A 13686-nucleotide genomic window follows, 5' to 3' on the forward strand; every position below is an offset into this window, starting at 1 on the left:
CCTTTGTGCATGGGCTGGTCACAGCAACTGTGCTTAGAGTGATCTTGGGAGGTCTCAAAACTAAGACGCTTGCGATTTTTTAACTGACGGAAAGACCCTAATCACTCATGGTACACAAATAAAATCACCAATAAATGAAAATTGGAATGAAAAATTTAAACTCATCACATATAACTACTGCGCCACCGCAAAGAAATAGTCACTAAGAAAAGTAATAAAACACATAGTTAAAACATGTGCAAACACCCAACAAAATGCATCTTAAGATTTGTCATTGCATTGGCATGTCCTTTAATTAGCTGTGTGTACTTGTAAAGCTTTGGTTGCCCCCTAGTGGCTCTTTGGACTGACTAGTGTTAACATAATTTATTGTGAATTACAGTGGTACCTCTACATATGAATTTAATTCGTCCAGGGACCTGGTGTTAGGTTTTGTATTTGTTTTCTCCTAGTGTAACTTGTCCCTGTGATTGCCCATTGATTTCACCTGATGTGCCTTCTCCTAGTCTATCCTCCTGTGCTCACCTGTTCCTTGTTGTCTCGTTAACCCTTGTTTGCGTGTGTGTATATAAGCTCCCATTTTCTCTTCACTCCTGGTTGCGTCATTGTCAATGTCTATGTCTACGTCTGCCAAAGTCAAGACCTGTCCAAGCCCTCGTGTACCAGTCCCTCCGTTTAAGTAAGTTTTTGTTTGAACATTGCCTTTTTGATCCCCAGTCCTTTTGGTTGTACTTTGTGCTTTTGGTTAGTTGTTATTAAAACGTGTTTTGAGTTCTCCTCCACCTGCCTTGCTGCTTTTTGTTTCCCTGCAATTGGGTCCACACCACCTGCCTGCCTGCTCATTCCTGACACCTGGTTTGTAAGTTGAAATGGTTGTAAATCCAGCGGGATTTTCACATAAGAATAAATTGTAATTCGGTGAATTCGTTCCACGGCCCAAAAACCTACGCTAAATCCTTCATAAATACTGCTGGTACAATTACAAATAGCAATTACACATAGCAAAACAAAAATATATATAAATACACATCGGAATAACAAGATGATAGTAATAATTATTACCGTAATTTTCGGACTATAAGTTGCCACCCACCAAATTTGCCACGAAAAAGTCACTTGTTCATACATTATCCGCACCGGACTATAAGCCACAGCTGTCCTCACTGTACTATTGGATATTTACACCTAAAGATTTTAATGGGTAACACTTTATTTGACAGTGGTGTAATAAGACTGTCATAAGACCAAATGAACCACCATGAAGCTTTGAACCAGTTGGCTGTTAACCTTCATTTGGCCATCACTGCTCTTTTGGGGAGAGAGTCAACCTCTGCTGCCACCTGCTGTCAACACTGTTGTCGTCCAACATGCCTCCTAGCATGCATTGCAGTGCTACAGATGTAAATAACGATCAAAATTCATGTTCTGTGCTGACTATTTCCGTTATTGTTCCAGTTCTTTCATTATTTGCTATTTATGGTATTTGTTAACACTTTATTTGACAGTGATGCCATAAGACTGTCATAAAACATCATAATGATGGCTTGATACTGTCATGAGCATTAATGAATGCCTATGGAGGATGTCTTGAGTGACAAAATATCTCACTTTTAAATGGATGTAAAAGAGCCAAGCAGGACATAAATGGAGTTAGTGACAAAATTTGCCGCATGACACTTCATGACATCTGTCATAAGCATTCATTAATGCTCATGGCAGTGTCATTTCATAACTATGACAGTCTTATGACGCTGCTGTCAAATAAAGTGTTACTAATTAACCCATATAAATCAACAAATAAACCAAACTACATTATAAGCCGCAGGATTCAAAATGAGGTGGAAAAATAGCGGTTTATCATCCGAATATTACGATATGCTGAGTTGTAATGTGGCGGTTGTGTTTTGCTTGATGTTAGAGAGGTGTGGTAGAGTTTTTACTTTTGTTGTTGTTGTTGGCGTGGGTTACAGCGAACAGTAGCCATGTTGTGTTGCACAAGTTCTGAAATAAATGATTAAAAACCTGACAAAGCTGGCGACTTCCTTGCTGATGTTACAATAATAATTGTCACTTAACTTATAAAGACTGGTGAACGGAGGTCAGAGGTGGATCGTAGACATATTCCGGCCGTATTGTTGAGTCACTTCACTGATGTGCACACCACACTCGTATTTTTCTTTCATTTCTTTCATGCATACTGTCATTTTTTAATTTCATTTCTTTCGTCTTAATTTCAATGCGAAGCGTCTCCTTTTTCCATATTTCACCTCCCGCACTAACCTTCTTGGGACCCATGTTGATTTCTCTGACAAGAAAATCCGCCGCGCATCCGTCTTGCGGGAAAACAAAGAAATTGCGACGCTGTCATAAATCATCGTATTTCGAGCATGTCGTCATATGTCGAGAAAAATGACAAGTCAAATTTTACGTCAGATGTCGAATGGATCGTAGGTCGAGGTACCACTGTATTCCTTTTATTTACTATTTTTATTATGGCTCATATCTTTTTTTATATTGGACATTATTTTGGCACTTTTCAAAAACTTGAATAAGTTTTCATATTTTTCACATTATGTTTATTCGGAAAACCTTGAAGTTGTTATATTTATCATTATTAAAGCATCCAGTGGGGCATTACAATATAATTAGCAATAATAATAGTAAGTCCACAACCGCATATATCGGATTTTTGGGTTAGACAACATTGGAATGTCTGTTTTTGAAAGTCATTATCAGACAACTCTAGCATTCATTCATTCATTTTCCATGCCGCTTTTCCTCACGAGGGTCACGGAGGTGCTGGAGCCAATCCCAGCTAACTACGGGCAGCAGGCAGGGTACACCCTAAACTTGTTGCCAGCCAATCGCAGACTCTAGCATTTGTTAGCAATTATATATCATGCATAATGTGTTTTTGCAGTATGCGTAATTTGAACTTTAATTATAGATGTCAGGAGTATTTCGATGTGACACTGCAAAATTTGGGCAGGTTCTGAAATGAAGGATAGGCCAAAAGATGACAAGATGACCTGTCATAAAGGTTTAATGTGACTGTCTGGAGCTTCTCTTACCCAGGCTGATAGCTGTGCATTGAACCGAGTCCATGTCTGCTGGACTTGTCAGGAAGCAGCGCAAACCTTTTTAGCGTGACTGACATTTATAAGTCGCGGGTGACTTTGCGCAGATGAGGTTGTGCCCCAGTCAACTTCAATTGTCTCTAAATTCTCTGGACAGCCAACCTGCTTTGGAGGATGGGGTGCCTCGGCAGTAACTGCGGGTGACTGTGGTTGAATACTTGTGTCAGATCAGTGGGAATCTGAAATGTCACTTTGAGAGATGATGGCCGTTGAAAGAAATTTCCTCGATCAATTTAATCTGTCCTTTAAAAAACTGTTTAACAATGGCAGATAAAGTCTTTTTTTTTTAGAGCACAACGTTTTTTTTCTGTTCTTAAAAGTACATTTCTACCAATCTAAACTAAAAAAAAATGACTACGTTTTGTAAAAAATTAGGCTGGGGCACTATACAGAAGGGCTGTAATGCCATAGGTTGTCCCCGATAATAGCTGCTGTTTTAATTTTCATTTTAGTCTTAATCTTTTATACAATAATAATTATTAGTCTTAAACATATCTTAAAATTTGTTTGTCTTCATCTAATGGTTGTTGCTGAAAACTCTAGTCTAATTTCGTCTACTTTTAGTCGACGTTTACCGGTACTAAAAATGTTTTCGTCTGTAGAATTGAAAAATTTTACTCAAAAAATAAAAAAAAAAATAAATAAAGGTTTATATTAGGGGTGTCAAAGGATTAAAATTTTTAATCGAGTTAATCACAGCTTAAAAATTAATGAATCGTAATTATTCGCAATTAATCGCAATTCAAACCATCTATAAAATATGCCATATTTTTCTGTAAATTATTGTTGGAATGGAAAGATAAAACACAAGGCGGCTATATACATACAACATACTGTACATAAGTACTGTATTTGTTTATTGTAACAATAAATCCACAAATGGCATTATTAACATTCTTTCTGTTAAAGTGATCCATGGATAGAAAGACTTGTAGTTTTTAAAAGACAAATGTTATAGTTACAAGTTATAGTAATTTTATATTAAAACCCCTCTTCATGTTTTCATTTTAATAAAATTTGTAAAATTTTCAATCAAAATAGAGCTAATATAATAATAATAAGAATAAAAATAACAATAATAAGAATAGAGTGACCAAAGTCTGAGTAAGTTTTACGTGTATTTTGCATAGCTATTTTGATATGGAATGCCAGTTCATTTTGCATTGTTGTTTAACTGTGAGAATAGGGCCTCATTACTATAGACTGAAGTGCTTTTCTTTTTGTGAACATTATTTTTTTTTTAGAGAGATAGGAATATTATTTTTGTTGTGCTTTCACTAAACGATACTTATGTTTGTTGTGAAGAAGAAGCTTATGCCAATAAACGGCGCGGTCCAAAGAACGCCTGTGTCCACTCGCCTTTATAAAATACATATCTCTGTACATATCTTACCCAAAATACAACAAGAGACACATAATTGCCACTAAAAGAAAGAAAACTTACCGAAATATGTGTGGAGCACAAATAGCAATTTGCATTGCATTGTGCATACAGCATAAACATCTCACAACTACTAATTCTCCCACGTTGAGAAGAAATAACATTAGTACGGAACGGCGCTGCCCCCAAGCAGCCGGTGGCATTCTCTTCACTCTTAATGTCCATAAACGGCCTCATTGTAATCTGTTTAAGGCAATTTGCGAGCTGGTCATTCAGTGCATGCGTTAATTGTGTCAAATATTTTAACGTGATTAATTTAAAAAAATAATTAACGCCCGTTAACGCGACAATTTTGACAGCCCTAGTTTATATATCTGTTCAAAAATCATTATTAGACAATTCTACAACCCCTAGCAAAAATTGTGGAATCACCAGTCTCGGACGAGCACTCATTCAGACATTTTATTATGTAGAACAAACTCGGATAAAAAGCTTGAAAAAGTAATGAATTAGTTCAAAAGTGCAACTCCTTGGCATTCAGAAACACTAAAAGAAATGAATAAAAAACGTTGTGGTGTTCAGTAAATTTTAATTTTATAGAGCAACTGCAGGGAAATATAGAATCACTCCATTCTGAAGAAAAAAAATATGGAATCACTCCTTTTTGAATAGAAATTATAGACACACGCAGTCAATTTCCCTTCCCTAATTGGGCCCCTGCCTCAGATTAGATCTGCTCGTTAGTCAGCAGTTAAAAACAGTGCAGTTATCACACCTTGGAAGGCTGCTGGACCTAGTGGATTCACAAGAATCATGGCTCCAACAAGAAAGATGTCTCTTGAGACCAAGGAGAGGATTATCAAACTACTTGAAGAAGGTAACGCTACACGTATGGTTGCCAAAGATGTGGGCTGTTCACAGTCAGCTGTATCAAAAATCTGGACCAAGTACAAATAGCATGGCAAGGTTGTTAAAGTTAAGCGTACTGGTAGAAATCCAAACGTCATGACACACAACTAAAGGCCATATGTCTTGAAAACAAAAGATGTAGTACAGCAAGACAAATGAAGAAGAAATGGGAGGAAACTGGAGTCAAGGTATGTGACAGAACTTTGCAAAATTGCCTTAAGGAAATGGGATTTTCATACAGGAAAGCTAAAAGGAAACCATCATTGACACTTCAGCAGAAAAGAACAAGTCTGCAATGGGCTAAGGAGAGGCAATCATGGACTGTGAATGACTGGACGAAGGTTATTTTCAGTGATAAGTCAAGAATCTGCATTGGACAAGGCGATGATGCTGGAACTTTTGTTTGGTGCTTCAGACGATTGCCTGAAGACAACATCAAAATTCCCTCAGTCCTTGATGATATGGGGCTGCGTGTCAGGCAAACCCACTGGGGAGATGACTGTGGTTAAATCTTCAATAAATGCTTAGTTTACATTGAAATTTTAGACAGCTTTCTTATCCCTTCAATTGAAATTATGTTTGTTGTTTTCTAAGATGACAATGCATCATGCCACAGTGCTAAAACTGTTAAAGCATTTCTTGGAAAAAGACTTATCCACTCAATGTCATGGCCAGCAAATAGTCCAGATCTCAACCCTATTGAAAACCTGTGGTGGAAATTGAAAAAAAAAAAAGGTCCACAGCAAGGCTCCGGCCTGCAAGGATGATCTGGCAACTGCAATCAAAGAGAGCTGGAACCAAATTGATGAAGAATACTCATCAAGTCCATGCCTCAGAGACTGCAAGCTGTCATAAAAGCCAGAGGTGGTGCAACTAAATCCTGGAGATGTGTTTTGATTGTTATTTCTTTGTTTGTTTCTTATGATTCCATAAAATTTTCCTCAGAATGGAGTGATTTTATCTTTATTTCCCTGCACTTACTCTATAAATGGAACATTTACAGACCACCACAATGTTTTTTATTCATTTCTTTTAGTGTTTCTGAATGCTAAAGAGTTGCACTTTTGAACTAATTCATTAATTTTTCAAGCTTTTTATCAGAGTTTGTTTTACATAATGTCTGAATGAGTGCTAGTCCGAGACTGGTGATTCCATAATATTTGCTAGGAGTTGTAGTTCAGATTAAATGTCTTTTAATTAAAATGTCTAAAGCACAAGACAGGTTTTGAAGAACCATCCTTATAATTCTTGTTGAAAAATATGACTACTAGAGATGTGCCAAAGTGAAACTTCTTGGCAAAACACTGATCCGAGTATGAGGTTTGTGAGTATGAGCTTCCTTGTTTCTTATTGAGTCAAGTCAGGTCAACAATATTTCGTAGCCTCACTTGACAGTCATTAAAACTGGGCCCACACACACAATTTCAATATTGATTTGAATTCTTAGAAACAAATTGAATCGCAAATATACTGAGGAGACTGACCTTTCCGTAGTTCACCCAATTTATGTTGTCACATTGGGTTGAAAATGACTTGGAGATTGTAAAATCCAGCCATGACTCATCTTAAACTGTATTAGATAACTGAAGGCGTGACTGGATTTCAGAAACGTCAGAAATGTATTCGTACGATCAGTCGGGAGCCGCCAATCGTTTGTTGCACTCCGCTATCGGCCCTGAAATGAATAATGAATTGACTGATTGAGTCAGGCTTAAAAATTTTGAAAGTAAGGTAAGTCGTATTTTGCGGGGTTCAATTTTAGCAGCTGCGACGGAAATTGAATTGAAAATGTAATGGTTTTCTATCTTTGCCAGCTATTACTGACCAGTCACTTTTCTAATGATGCAGTATTGGCATTGCAATATTCAGCAAACCTTTAACTTCTGTATGTCTTCCCGATACTTCTATTTAAATGCTACAACAAGGAGAAAAGTGGACAAAGGGTTCAGCTGGGTCTCTCTTTTTGTTTGTCAATCCACAGATTGATTTACCACTTAAAATAGTCTATCCAACCTCTATTATGTTAAAATTTTTAAACTTTGGAGCAGCGGGACAAAAACATGATATGTCAACATTGCAACAGTTTGAAATATCAAAATGACCATTTTATCATTTTGTTCATGCAAATCTGTTAAAGTAACAGCCATATTCAAATCATAACATAAGGTTTTCTTAAAGGGTACCACGGATAGAAAATGTTAGTATGAATTATAATAATTTGATATTAAAACCCCTCTTAAAGTTTTTGTTTTCATAAAATTTGTAAAATTAGTTCAACTAGTAGGTCACCATTGTGGGGGTTGGTGGTGCGTCCCGTCTCCCCATCCCTGAAGCCCAGTTGATGAGGGCGCGGGTGGCCCGGGGAACCACTCGGAACTGGCAATGGGGCGGTGTAGGGTGGGTTGCTGGCGGGCTCACACTCACAAGGGATTCAAACGATTACTGGGTTCTAGATCAAGAGCTGATTTGAATACACTCCACCCCTCCTATTCACTTATCTTATAGCCCCTCCCACTCTTTCCCCGGTTAACAGGCCCCCCACGTGGTGTCAACCGGAAATATATCTAGCTGACGATAACACCAACATATTCATAGTTAGGGTAGGTGTTCAATGTATTTCTTGTTGTTGTTTCTTCTTTCTCGCCTTCTTTTCTTCTGTTCCCCCATAACCGCTTGCTGTTTGCTGCTTTGTCTAAATAAACGAGATCAACCGGACACTCAGACTTCCATTCCATTCAAACAGCTGAACAGGACAGGTTTTTTTTAAAAAAAAAAAAAAAAAAAAAAAAAAAGGTAATAAAAGACTCAATAAAAACACAAATTGTAAGTATTCGCCGCTTTTAACCAATAAGCGCATGGTTTGGACGTCTCGCCCCGTAGAAGGAATTACAGCAACCCGGTAGTATTTGTAGAGTGACAATCTAAGTCATCACCCCGAGAGTCCATTGCGCTCTTAAAACATGGCGCCCGCCATAGGTCAAAACATGTACTAAATATTATAGATTTCTAAATCAATGGTAATATTTTGAGATGTCCGGATCGATGATGCCGATCGATTGAGTCCGATCACGTCATTCTCAAAGTATCGGAATCGGCAAAAAAATATCGGCCATGCCTTTTTTAAATATATATACAGTATATTTTTTAATTAAAACCTTTTCTAATTGTATTTAACGTTACAGACATGTTACACTCATCCAGAGTCTTTATTTTAGGCTTCAGGTAGGGTTATCAAATTTATCCCGATAACGGCGGTAATCAATTTTTTAAAAAAATGTATCACGTTATGTATCACTCACGCATTGTCGTGCTCAATCTGTACTGGCGCCGTTTTACCTATATAGAGAGATAAAAGGCATCTTAAAATGAGTAGAGTGAATTTTGGCAGCCTTTGGAGCCTTTTTTTAATTGGCTAAAGCCTTACAATCCTTCTTCCGATTCGAAATATCATGGGAAGCAATGTGGGGAAGCAAGGTAGCAATTGATCTTTTTCTTAACACCTTATGTTATTTCCCAACACAGAGAAGATATATCAATTGGTAGCACTACGCACAGTCATGGTTCCACTTCCCATCATGCATTTGGGCATGGCTACAGTATCATTTACTGAAAGCTCAACAAATACACTAGATGACAATATTTAGTCACAATATACAAAGTCACAAGTCTTTCTATCCGTGGATCCCTCTCACAGAAAGAATGTTAATAATGTAAATGCCATCTTGAGGATTTATTGTCATAATAAACAAATACAGTACTTATGTACTGTATGTTGAATGAATATATTCGTCCAAGTTTTATTCATTTTTTTCTCAATGCATTGCCAAAATGTATATGATCGTGGAAAATTATCGGGAATGATTGGAATTGACTCGGGAGCAAAAAAAAGCAATCGGATCGGGAAATATCAGGATCGGCAGATACTCAAACTAAACCGATCGGGATCGGATAGGGAGCAAAAAAACATGATCGGAACAACCCTAGTAATATTTTATGTGTTTCTTATTACATTTTAGTAAAAGAGAGCAATTGTGGCTTATTTGAGCCAACAAGTCTTTAAGTCCGAGGTTCCCTTTAAAATGTGCACCAATCAATCACACTGACATTTAAATCCACACTGCCTGCACGGAAGTCGGGCGAGTGAACCAGAATCAGTGACCTCATTGATTGTATCATACAAGATAATTGGGATGTTTACCAAATCGTAACCCTATGCCCTCCCTTATTCAATGGCACGCTTCTGGTACCATCCGAATGGAGTGCTCCAGTTGCTGCCCTCCTCACGGGATTTTGTTCCATCTTGTTAAGAGGGTACAGATGCAATGTTATAATTTGTATTCAGGGAAAGGCGCCGGTGTGGCCAGCTCAAAATGGAACCCAGATTTTTTTCATATTGGTATTGATCCCTTCGGGGCAGGCGGTGAGTGGTGACGAGCACACTAAAATGAGTTTACCTGAGGCTGTTTGCGGATCAGAACAATCTTGGCCAGGATGCAAATAGAAAGGACTGGAAATGCAGCCAAACAGCTTTGTTCATGTGGGCACAAAAATTAAAGACTTGTCTCTTTCGGGGGGATTTGACTGTTTAGGACAATATTACAAATAGTGCTGCAATGATTAATCGATTAACTCGCGTATTCGATTGGAAAAAAATATTCGAATTCAATTTTGTTGCTTCGATTATTCGTTTAATTAGTGGCGTTGGGATGGTTTATTTCAAAGTGAACTGTCCTCTAGTCTGCCTCATTTCACATGGCTGAATCCAAATGCTCCCTGTTAAGACCAATGTAAGATAAGTTTTTTAATGCATTTGTAAATTAGTTTATAGATATATTTAGCCGTTTATGGGTGGGATTATGTGTCTGAACCATTTGTTAAGAGCATTGTAAAAAAAAATAAAAAAATAAAAAAATAAAGTTAGCATTTATAGCATTTAAGCTAGCGGACTTTTGTTTTTATGTTGTGCATAGATCCTCGTTTATTTATTTTTTTAATACCGTTTGATGCTCAAATCAAGTGTTTTTATTTTCCATGTTCCTTATCCGATTACTCGATTATTCGAACTAACTAGTTCATTGATTAATCGACTACTGAAATAATCGATAGCTGCAGACCTACAATATTACAAATAGTGCTGCAATGATTAATCGATTAACTTGAGTATTCGATTAGAAAAAAAAGATTCTAATTAAATGTTGGTGCCTCGAGTATTCGTTTAATTTTTAAAGTGTTTGCATTGAGTTTTAGTGATTTGGGTGGCTACACTGCCCTCTAGTCTGCCTCATTTCACATGGCTGAATCCACCTGGTCCATGTTAAGACCAACATAAGCTAAGTTTTTGTTTGAGCTAATGTTTTCTAATGCATTTGTAATTTAGTTTACAGGTATATATAGCCATTTCCTGCGGGAATATGTGTCCAAACCATTTGTTAAGAGCATTGTAAAAAAAAAAAAAAAAAAAAAAAAAAAAAGTTAGCAGACTTTTGCTGTGTTAGCCAATTGTTCTTTTGTTGTACATAAATCCTTATTTTATTTTTTTTACAATGATTGAGGTTCAGCTTGGGTATTTTAATTTTTCATGTTCCTTATCCGATTACTCGATTATTGAAACTCACTAGTTCATCGATTAATCGACTACTAAAATAATCGATAGCTGCAGCCCTAATTACAAATAATGTCAATTTCAGATAAATTGAGCAGCAGTCTTAGTGGCAGATTGCAGTTTTTAAATATTTAGCTATTTAAATGCAGCCTTTGTCTACTATGCTACCGTAATCATGATGACAGTTCTTAAAAGTGCTAATAATAGCTTTTAGGTTGTAGTTGGTGTAAAAAGTTTGACAGCCACTGCAATAGAGTATTCAGCACCATTGAAGTTGATTGAATCAATATTGTGGTGGAAGTTGTACTTTGAGGTTTTCCACTACATGGCGGTGAACCTGAGAGGGAGAGATTCTGCTTCCGAGTTTCTTTCTTTCTGACACTGGCATGCTTGAATGACAGCTCCTTCGCTTTTCTCGCCTGTCTTTTCTTGGCACATTTCATCATGCTGTCTAGGGAGAAATACGCTCACCTGAATCCTTCACTAAATGTAAAAGTAATCTTGTTTGTTTACTGCTTCTAAGTGCGTTTTTTTGTCCTTCTAAGCAATCCGCGGGAGTGGACAGTAGGTTTAAAATTGATTGATGGTTTGTGCAATTTAACAGTAGAATGCTGTTATCGCTGCTTGAAGTGGTAACATTTTTGACACATGACCTGCTTCCATAAGCATGATGTCGTGTAACTATGGAAAATTCTTGTTTTTTCATGTCATGTGAAAAATAAAATCACTATTACAAGGATAAACACTTTTTTAGAAATCTTGCTAAATATATGTTTCTCAATCATGAAAATTTTCATGTGCCCTCGTATTCATTTCTGTGTGCAATACAGCAGCCAAAATTAGGTGTACGTTGCTTTTTTCAGTGTATACCGCGCACAGATAATGATTCACTCATGAATTGAATTGTGAAAGACATTCATGGATAGCCAGCATATCCCAAAAGAGATGCTATAAAGAGCTAGATTAAATTGTATTGCTATTGAATCAAATCAAATCAGCCCCCCTAAAATATTCTTAAGCCCTCCTAAATGATTTGGTGTTGTTTTATTTAAAGAAATAAATCAATAAAAACATATAAAATAATAAAAAAATAACAGAAAATGCTGGCATATTCACTATGAAGTTGCCTGAATATTAGTTCAAATCAATAATCATCAGTGTTGTCACAGATTACTTGAAAAAGTAATTTAATTCTGGATTAGGCCTCAAAAAAGTAATCTAGTTACTTTACTGACTATTATCAAAGTAATTAAAAAGTAATTTATCAGTTACTTTTTACCAATTTTTCTCCCTTTGCTGCCTTAACATAAGAATGACAAAAGAAAAATGTCATCACATGTAATTGACGTTCCGATAAATGAATTTAAAAGATCAGAATTTTTCACGATCTTCGAGTTAGTGGAAGTTTAATTAGTCGATGGAGTTTGATTTCAACCACCACTGACTCGCATAGCCACACAGGAGCCCTGAAACTAACAAATCACTGACAAACTGCAAGGATTTTGTTGAAATCAACTCCACCGACTAAAGAAACCCCGCTAACTCGATGATTAAGCCTAATTTCCGGTTAGGGTTAACAGCATATCAGTGCCGATGTAAAACAATGCAAATTGACTGCACAATAATCAACAACACACAAATGTATTGCACAGTGCAATAAACACAAAGGTGGGGGTGGGTGCGGATGCGCGCGCACAACCCGGAAGTACGCCGTACACACACATGGTCAATTTGGCCACAAAACGTGGCGGCAACTAAGGCTAGATTCATACTACAGGTCTTAATCCACAAATCCGATTTTTTTGCCATATCTGTTTTTTTGGCGTGCCAGTTCAGACTGCCTTTGTCCACTGAGACCGTTCAAGTATCACGCATGCGCACCAATTCACAGTCCGAGATGTGCTCAGCAAAGAGACCCGCATGCGCAGAAGCATCAAAACAAATTACACATTCTAGTCATTTTTGATTTCCAAAAAGAGGACACAAATAACAGACATTAATAATCCCCGTTTAGTCTTATATTCAAGTTTTTCAAGAAACTGAGTATTTATCACTGCGGGTAGTAACAGTTAGTTAGCTCCAGCCCCAAGCTAACAGCAGAAAGTCCCATGTAATTAATAAACCAAATGCTCCGTGTTTGACAAATAAAAACCTGGCTTGCACACTACGGACAATCTCTGCGCATGTTATATCTTTGTTATTTTGCAGTCAAAAGTTACATCCCAGCTCTAAAATTACGCTACTATTTAACTGCTGCTAGGTATTTAGTCTGAAATGTATTGTGAAGGTCCTAGTCGAGTTAAGTGTGCTCTCTTTTTATACAGTGCTGGCCAAAAGTATTGGCACCCCTGCAATTCTGTCAGATAACGCTCAATTTCTCCCAGAAAATGATTGCAATTACAAATGCTTTTGTAGTAATATTTTCATTTATTTTGCTTGCAATGAAAAAAACACAAATGAGAATGAAAAAGAAAAATTCATCATTATCATTTTATACAAAACTCTGAAAATGGGCCGAACAAAAGTATTGGCACCCTCAGCCTAATACGTGGTAGCACAACTTTTAGACAAAATAACTGTGAACAACTGCTTCCGGTATCCATCAATGAGTTTCTTACAATGCTCTGCTGGAATTTTTGGCCATTCTTCTTTGGCCA

The 13686-nt window shown here is 37.0% G+C and overlaps 1 protein-coding gene across 3 annotated transcripts in view; it reads left to right on the forward strand.

Annotated features, from left to right (window-relative positions):
• mtrr (5-methyltetrahydrofolate-homocysteine methyltransferase reductase) overlaps nt 1–13686 on the forward strand; it is a 62176-nt gene that overhangs the window by 29687 nt on the left and 18803 nt on the right. The gene's annotated exons all lie outside the window — the stretch shown is intronic.

Source organism: Corythoichthys intestinalis, chromosome 20 (assembly GCF_030265065.1).
Source record: "Corythoichthys intestinalis isolate RoL2023-P3 chromosome 20, ASM3026506v1, whole genome shotgun sequence".
Classification (NCBI taxonomy): domain Eukaryota; kingdom Metazoa; phylum Chordata; class Actinopteri; order Syngnathiformes; family Syngnathidae; genus Corythoichthys; species Corythoichthys intestinalis.